A 6,000-nucleotide genomic window follows, 5' to 3' on the forward strand; every position below is an offset into this window, starting at 1 on the left:
GAGGAGACTGATATGCACAGCTAAGTGTGGTGTAGCATCAAAGGCAGGTTCCTCTTAAGAACATGAGGGGAGGTGCCGCCACTATTGAAGCTGCGTAGCACTGGGCAATGCCTCCTCCCGACGACACACACACATGCCGTGCCACTGGGGCCCCCCAGTCTTTGACCCAAGACAGTGCCTCTGCTCCAACGGGCTCTGGTCCCAAATAAGTGTTCATAAGGTTGCTCTGTGAGTCACTGAGCTGCTTTAGGAGTTTGTAACAACTTCCCAAGGGGTAGTTGCCTTCTTGCAGCAAAAACAGGAGAACAAGGTGAGCTTATGCTATACAGTGTGGTGTAGTGGTTAAGAGCAGTAGACTCGTAATCTGGGGAACCGGGTTCGCGTCTTCACTCCTCCACATGCAACTGCTGGGTGACCTTGGGCTAGTCACACTTCTCTGAAGTCTCTCAGCCTTACTCACTTCACAGAGTGTTTGTTGTGGGGGAGGAAGGGAAAGGAGAATGTTAGCCGCTTTGAGACTCCTTTGGGTAGTGATAAAGCGGGATATCAAATCCAAACTCTTCTTCTTCTCCTCTTCTATACATTCAAAGCAGTATCGTATCACTTAAAATGGTCATATGGCTTCCCCCAAAGAATCCTGGGAACTGTAGTTTGTTAAGGGTTGCTGAGAGTTCTTAGGATACTCCTATTCTCCTCACAGAGCTACCGTTCACAAAGCGATCTAACTGTCAGTTTTTCTTGGCACCCTTAACAAACTACAGTTCCCAGGGTTCAGTTTCTTGGGGGATGGGGAGCCACTGAGGTTTAAAGAGGAATCACAGTGCTTCAAATGTGTCATGCCAGAGAGGCCTAAGTTTGCCAGTCTCTAAGACAGGGGTGGAGAACCTTCCGGATGTTCTTGGACTACAACTTCCACCAGTCGTGACCACTGACCATGCTGCCTGGGACTGATGGGAGCTGGAGTCTAGCAACATTTGGAGGGGAACAGGTTTTTTCCATTCCTGCTTTAAGGCACCACATGCCTCGGATGATTTTAAGTGTTTGTGTTCAAAGTGTGTGTGTGTTTGTGTGACAGAGAGAGAGAGAGAGAGAGAGAGAGACTATACCACTATACATAATACATATGATTAGGTTTGGAACATGATTAAATATGTAATCCCAAAAGATGTCCAGCTTGAGAATAACAGCATTGTTGGTCACTAAGCTCTTTCCAGTTAACCCTCAGCCCATCCCCCCCACTCCCTGTATCAGAAAATGACACTGGAGGTGTGTTCGACCTTAACTCTCTTTCCAGCTCTAACTTGCTCCCTCACCTCTCAGAAGACTCAAGAGACCTGGCTTCCTCCCAAACCTCTCACCCGCTGGATTTCTTTATGTATTTTAAATCAAGGGATTCTGGGACATCACCAGAGGCCTTCTTTGAATCCCAGGTGCAATGTATCTGGCTGTTTGTTTACTGGCAAGACACTGGGGGGCGGGGAGCACTCTGCACATGGCTCGGAATGCTCTTTCTCACCACTCCAACCTTGCTAGGCACTGAAAGCGGGTTCTGGCCAGTTGTCCACTACAAAGCCTAGATCAATTGCCTAAGAGATACTGGACTGGTGGCATGAGCTTAAAGTCCTAAAAGCTGGCTCAAATTAAGCCCAATAAAACCAACCGGATCCTTCCAGTCTTCCAGAGGAATCAGGACAGTGGTAGCCCCTGCCCTTTGGGAGTGGCAGGGTAGAAGGCAGGAGGCCCAAACAGTAGGTGGAGCTAGAGAGCCAATGAGAGGAAGGACCAACCAAGTCTAGATTTGTGGTGTCCCCCCCTCCCCTGCTGAGTTCTCTTCCTAAGGAAGTGGTGGAAGCTGACAGCCAGTTCCTGCCCCCCCCCCTTTAAGTAAGAAGGCAGGCAGGTGGAGACTGACTGAGGGCAAACTGAGGTTGGTGGGCAATGCCCCATTTGTCCTAATAGAGAAGCCTCCACTGAATTAGGATGCTGAGTGCCCCTCTTCACCTCACCTGCTCTAATTCACTCCTGTTGGAGCTGGTTTCAGGGGCTCCCTCCTCAGATTTTACTGCAAGCTCTGAGCTCAAAGAAACCCATTGCACAGTGGAGACCTGCTGAGAGTCCAAGCAGAGACTCCAAGCACAGAATGAGAGAGAGAGAGGGAGAGGGAGTCGCCAAAGGGGCAGAGATGCAGTTTCATTCATGCACACACACAATGTACCGTATTTTCTGTGTATAAGACACCCCCATGTATAAGACTCCAAATTAAGAAAACAAGCCTCAGCACTACCCGTGTTTAAGACGAGCCCCAATTTTAAACCTAATTTTTTGGTTAAAAAAACTAATCTTATACGCAGAAAAATATGGTAATTGCCTGGCAGAGGACTGGGGTGGCTGGCTTGGTGATATAGGAGCATTCACAGCAACCCTCTCAATCTCCTTAGGAAAACTATGGCAACCAAATGCAAGCCTCCTCTTTGAGCCATCTGCAGGGACACATACGCACACCAAGCGCAACACGCCCTTTGCACAAGCAAGGCCTGCAATCCTCCCTTCCACCTCCTTCCAAGAGTAGAGCATGCACAGAGTGCTTAAGTGTGAAAAGAAAGAGGTGTGGTGGGGGCTTCTCCCATCTTTTCAGAAGCTGCATGTCACAAATCTAGGAGCCCTTGGCTCACAGCCCTATGGGAAGAGAAGCATGCTGAAATGTTATCCATGTTAAAGGGTCTGATGGTTAATAATTTTTGAAGCACTGCATGGCCTTAAAGCTTAGCTTTGCCATGACAGAATGTTCCCATTTTACAGATGAGGAAGTGGGACTAAGTGACTTGCCCAAGGCCACACACAAGTCTGTAGTGGAGCAAAATAGCTGGTCCCCCCCCCCTATTTTCTACCCATTGTGTCACTCCAGATTTCACACCCAAAAATGAAGTCCTGACTGCAGCTGCTGTCCTCAAAAGCCAACTCACCTCCTAATAAGTGGGAGGGACGATAGCCCATCCCTCCGTTAAAAGGCTCTCCAGATCTTTCTCTGCCTGAGAGGCTTTATCTCAATGCCTGGAAGAGCTCTGTCTGCTTAATTTCTGCATATCATGCTATCAAAGAACCAAGCTAGTTGTTTTGCTTGTTTCAAAGCAGCAATCCTAACGGGCGTGGGGTTTGTTGTATTGTGTTGCCTTCTTTTTGATGGTTGGATTTCTGTGCTTCTAACAGTTGAACCACAGACACAATGCTAATGCGTGGCCCCCACACCCAGCTAACATAAGGATGCAATGAGGAGAAAGCTTCACCTGTTGAATTCCTTGCCTGTCAAAGAGAGGTTAAACAGCCCTGCCATGAACAAAGGTGAAAAGCCAAAGCAGACGTTGAAATTTAGCACTCCTTTCTTCGAAGAATTTATTTCCCTTGCTAATTACAGGTTGGGCGGGGGAGCGGGGGGGGGGTTGATTGGTACTCAACAGCTACTCTGGCAACATGTTTCCAATTAATCCTGGTGAGCCCAAATCGAAATTAATCCCTTTTAATCACTGTCACTGAGCTGCGCTAACAGCAGTCGGTAGAACATGATACTTTTAATCTCTGGGCCGTGGGTTCGAGCCCCACGTTGGGCAAAAGATCCCTGCATTGCAGGGGTTGGACTAGATGACCCTCGGGGTCCCTTCCAACTCTACCATTCTATGATTCTATGATCCAGTGTGATATTGGCCTTCCCCATACGGAGCATGCATGTGTATGGGTAGGAGAGAGAGAAGTTGGCAAAGCAGGAGATTGAGTGTTTCTTAACAGGGGCCAAACCTGCCTGGACACCCTGAAACTCCCCCTCCACTCTCAGGCAGTCTAGCATAGTGGTTAGGGCGTCAGAAGGTCCTGGGGAGGCCATGGATTTAGCTGGGTGGCTTTTGTGCAGTCTCCATCCTAAACCTACCTGGCGAGGTAGATCCCAGCATAAATTAGGGAGGAAGCCACAATGGACAACACTTCGAGATCTTTGGAGAAAGAGTGGAAGACTAATGACCGCCTGCCCCCACTCCCCGCAATTCACTTAGTGATGAGATGCTCTCTTAACGTGCTCAGAAGCACTCTTAGCATTACTTCCTATGCTACAAAGCCAAGGCCTGTTACTGAGAGGAGGGCTCAGCCTGCCCTGACGCGCGTCGAGCTGGACGACGCCTCCCTTCACCTCCGCGAGCTGTGTTAAAGTTCCGCCCCGCCCTGGAGACAACAGACCGCAGCTTGCCTCGCCGTGAATTGTGAATGGTACTATAGCAACTCTCATCGGCTCAGACGCCAGACTGAGGACGTTATTGCCAAATGAGCCTCTTTCGCCTCCTGCCTTCCCGGAGGATAGCCGAGCCACCGCGGACCCCAAATCTTGCACCGTACCCAGGCTCCCTGTCGAAGTCTATCTCCCCAAGGAGAGGGCAGTTGGATGCGTCTCGCTTTCCCCAAGCAGTGGCTGTTTCCTTTAAACGCCCCCTCCCTCTCTCCAGCCAAGCAATCCACACACCTCCCTTCCATCTCCTGCACGGTTGGGGGTCGGGAGACCCACATCTTCCCCTCGACACGCACCCTCCCTCTCCCATCCCCGTCAGGGGTTGCTGGCTTCCTGTGCGCTCAAGCCTTATAGATGGAGTTCACTTATTTAGATGGGTTTAAAAGGGGTGGGGTGTCATATTTGCAGCGTGCGAGTGTGTGTGTTGGAGGGGGTGGGGGTCAACTGGCCATGCCCCATTGAGCTGCCGTGGGAAGGTGGCGGAGGATGCCATGATTCTATTAAGTTCGTATTCAGCACTCAGTTCTTCAAAATCACAATTGCGCTTTCTGTTGACCATGTCTCCACCCGCTCACCCTTTTCCATGCCAAGCGGGTCTTGCCTGGGCACTAACGCCCTCCTGGGCCTCAGTTTCCCCCTGGCATCGCTTGGGTAGGAAAAACAAGCGAGCGTCCTCCTCTGTTTTCACCTCCCACCTGGCTCCATCCGCTGTGCAAAGCTCACCGGTCACGTCTCCCTGTTCGCCCTGGACACAGGTAAGCCTTTGTTCCCCAAGCTTTGGGGAAAGCGGCCCCCTTCCGGGGGGAAGGGGTTCCGCCCCCTCTTCTCAAGAGCCCATCCTGCCAACCCTTGATGGCTTGAGAGAGAAAGATATGTCCTCTCAGGCAAAAGGAAGAAGGAGAAATTCAGCACAACTCATAATCTCTTGGGTGTGGAACCACTCTCTCTCGCACAGCACTCACTTCTGGCTAGAAAACCGAAGTCCCAAAGGGGCGCATCTTACCCTTTTCTCTTTCCGCTTTCTCGGCAGAAGAAGTGAGGTTTGCTGGGCAGATCAAAGGCAAAGATAGGACGGAGGCAAATCAAAACAGTTCTTCTTTTGAAAAGGAGCAGCGCGAGCGAGGAAGAGCGCAGGGTGGTAGCTTATTGTGCTTGTGTGTTTGGGGAGAGCGAGCGAGAAAGCGCAAATGAGCTGTCCGCTTTCCGTGGTGCTGAAACGTTGCTGGTTGCGGGGTGGGACCAGGAAGGAAGAGGTGGGGTTAACTAGAAAAGTGAAGAAAGGAGGGGTCGAGGTGTGTGTGTGTGTGTGTGTGTGTGTAGCGGGGGGGGGGGCGGGGGGGCAGAGAAGAGATCTTCGAAATGGCGAATTGAAAACAAAGCCAGATCAGTTCTTAGAAGCGTTCAGGTGTTTGTGGGTCTAACGCCGGAGGGAATCTTTTGAAAGTGATGATAGGAAGATGGCGGAAGCGGAACTAGCGTTAGCAGGTGGAGACCCACCCCACTGTTTAGGTCTTTGAGAGAAAAGGACCGAGCCGGAGAGAGCTGTCAGTCTGCCATGGGGGGAAAGCAAACCCAGAGATTTATAGATATAGCCATATTATACCCGCAAACTTCAACCAGTTTCAAACAAGTGAAAATATGGCTTCCTCCTTCCACTTTGCGCCGCCCTCCAACAAACGCAACAGGGACCTGCTTTAAAATCCACTGGATACTCTCCTAAACACACAGATAAA

General features: G+C 50.5%; 1 protein-coding gene across 1 annotated transcript in view; it reads right to left on the reverse strand.

The window, feature by feature from the left end:
- SYT5 (synaptotagmin 5) overlaps window positions 1-5,579 on the reverse strand; it is a 28,491-nt gene extending 22,912 nt beyond the window's left edge. Inside the window, exon 1 of the mRNA XM_079950560.1 lies at window positions 5,271-5,579. The gene's annotated coding sequence lies outside the window, so the exon portion shown is untranslated. The remainder of the gene's footprint in view (window positions 1-5,270) is intronic.
- Window positions 5,580-6,000: the final 421 nt, after the last annotated feature.

The sequence above is a fragment of the Podarcis cretensis genome, assembly GCF_951804945.1.
Source record: "Podarcis cretensis genome assembly, chromosome: 13".
Lineage (NCBI taxonomy): Eukaryota > Metazoa > Chordata > Lepidosauria > Squamata > Lacertidae > Podarcis > Podarcis cretensis.